Source organism: Gossypium hirsutum, chromosome A05, assembly GCF_007990345.1.
Source record: "Gossypium hirsutum isolate 1008001.06 chromosome A05, Gossypium_hirsutum_v2.1, whole genome shotgun sequence".
Lineage (NCBI taxonomy): Eukaryota > Viridiplantae > Streptophyta > Magnoliopsida > Malvales > Malvaceae > Gossypium > Gossypium hirsutum.
The window spans coordinates 75,900,281-75,902,990 of record NC_053428.1 but is presented as its reverse complement, the minus strand read 5'-3'; the positions used below and the strand labels follow the sequence as shown (position 1 = coordinate 75,902,990).

The window sequence follows — 2,710 nt, the reverse complement described above, 5'->3', positions numbered from 1 at the left end:
GGGCGTGTCGAACGCCCGTGTTGATTTGACAGGTTCAGCCACGAGTTCTAGACACGAGCGTGTCGAACGCTCGTGTTGTTTTGGCAGGTTCGCCCATGGCCATGTCGCACGGTCGTGGCAATTTATCATAGCCCGTGTTGGGGAAATCTTTGCCCTATTTTGACACGACCCTCAGCACGCCCGTGTGCTTGGCCATGTCTATGTGGTAAACCTGTATTCAATAGCTCCGTTAGTAAGTTAGGTGTTAAACACTAAAATTTAAAGAAGTTAATATAGTTAGTGCTCGGGTTGCCTCCCGAGAAGTGCTTATTTATAGTCTAAGCTCGACTTACCTATCTATTGAATGGTCATGGTGGTTCGAGGAGTTTATACTCCGTATTCCTGCTATCCATCTTATCAAAATAAGGTTTTAGACGGGTATTATTTACCTTAAAAGCGCCGAAATTGGGATGACTTACCTCGACTGTACCGAATGGAAAAATACTAAGTACCGTAAGAGGGACATCTTCATTTGGTTTGGTAGTGACAATGTGAGGATCTGTGACATCTAATAAAACTTTATCTCCAATCTTAAGTTGATGTGGGAAGGTGTTGAGCTCGTGCTGACGTAGTTTTGGTTTATCGTGTGTTCTCGGTTTATGCGTCCGCCATTCATCTAGTTCCTTGATTTGTAGCCTTCGATATTCATGAATAGGTCCTTTGCTGCTGCTTGAGAATGACTCATGTGCTTCCTTCAGATTCATTTCCTGCAAAGTAGGTTGTACCATATTGTCAATTTTAGTAGAATTGTTTAAACGATCGCTTTCAATTTCTGATGTGTTGCCAGAATTGCGAGCTTGAAGGGTGATTGTTTCGTCTCCCACACGGAGTGTGAGTTCACCTGTGCCAACATGAATAATCATTTTAGCAGTTGCTAAAAAGGGCCTTCCTAAAATCAAAGGAGTGTTGCTATCCTCCTTTATGTCTAAAATAATGAAGTCAACAGGAAATATAAATTTATCGATTTTAACTAGCACATCTTCAATAATACCCCTAGGAAATCGTATAGTTTTGTCTTCTAATTGAATGCTCATCCTATTCTGTTTGGGTTTCTTGAGACCTAATTGTTTTAGCATTTTGTAGGGCATGACGTTAGTACTAGCCCGTAAATCAGCTAATGCATTATTAACATCTAAACTACCAATTAAGCAAGGAATTATAAAACTCCCTGGATCTTTAAGTTTGTTAGGTAGTTTATTCTGGAGAATAGCTGAGCAAACTGCGTTTAGCTCTACATGCAATGCCTCGTCCAACTTTGGTTTATTTGCTAAAAGCTTCTTTAAAAATTTCATTGCGTTTGGCCTCTGCGGTAGGGCTTCAATAAACGGTAAGTTAATGTGTAATTTTTTAAGAGTTTAAGAAATTTACCAAATTGTTCATCTGAGCGGTCTTTCCTTGTCGCGTTGGGGTATGGCACACGAGGTTTATATTCGACATTCACTGATTTGTTTTTATTATGACCTACCTCATCTTGATCTCTGCTCACTACAGTTTCTTGCTTTGGTTCTGGCTCAGGCTCAACGAATTCTTCTTCATCTTGAACATTAATCGCGTTGAGCTGTTCCCTTGGGTTGGGTTCAGTATTACTTGGCAAGCTACCTTGTGGTCGTTCAGAGATTAGTTTGGACAGCTAGCCTATCTGCATTTCGAGCCATTGGATCGATGCTTGTTGATTCTTAAGTGCTGTCTCAGTATTCTGGAAACGAGTTTTTGACACCGATATAAACTTTGAGAGCATCTCTTCAAGGTTCGGCTTCTTTTCCTATTGGTAGGGTGGTTGTTGGTAGCCTGGAGGTGGTCTCTAATTTCTTTGGCCTCCTCATGAGAAATTTGGGTGGTTCCTCCAACCTGCATTGTAAGTGTTACTATATGGATTGTTTTGAGATTGAGAATTATTACCCATGTAATTTAACTGCTCGTTATCCATGTTGTGGCAATAAGGTTGGTATTCTGAATTGCTTGATCCACCTCCACTTGCTTCGCACTGCATTACTGGGTGAATTTGTGAAGAACTATGAAAACCATCAATTTTCTTATTCAAGAGTTCTACCTAATTAGAGAGCATGGTGACCGAGTCGACGTTATAAACACCGACTTTTTTTATTGGCTTTTCCTCATGACTTTCCATTGATAGTTATTCAGTGACATCTCTTCTATAAACTCATAAGCATCTTCAGGTGTTTTATTATTGATGGTTCCGCCAGCAGCTGCGTCAACCATTTGTCGAGTCGAAGGATTCAAGCCATTATGGAATGTTTGAACCTGAAGCCAAAGTAGTAACCCATGGTGAGGGCACTTTCTCAATAAGTCCTTGTATCTTTCCCATGCATCATAAAGAGTTTCTAAGTTCATTTGCACAAACGAAGAGATATCATTACGTAATTTAGCCGTTTTAGCCGGTGAAAAATATTTTAGTAAAAATTTTTCGGTCATTTGTTCCCAAGTAGTAATTGACCCTCGTGGTAAAGATTTCAACCACTGTTTAGCTTTGTTCCTTAATGAAAAAGGGAATAACCAAAGACGAATGGCATCATCAGAAACACCATTAATTTTAAATGTATCGCATAGTTCCAAAAAGTTTGCCGAGTGAGCGTTGGGATCCTCATCCTGCAAACCATCAAACTGAACAAATTGCTGTATCATTTGAATAGTGTTAAGTTTTAGTTCAAAA

The 2,710-nt window shown here is 39.8% G+C and overlaps 1 non-coding gene across 1 annotated transcript; it reads left to right on the top strand.

The window, feature by feature from the left end:
- The first annotated feature begins 2,317 nt into the window (after nt 1-2,317).
- On the top strand, nt 2,318-2,424 carry LOC121229809 (small nucleolar RNA R71). Its single transcript, XR_005927765.1, has one exon. It is a non-coding gene; the product is annotated as a small nucleolar RNA R71 (small nucleolar RNA).
- The last annotated feature ends 286 nt before the right edge of the window (nt 2,425-2,710 follow it).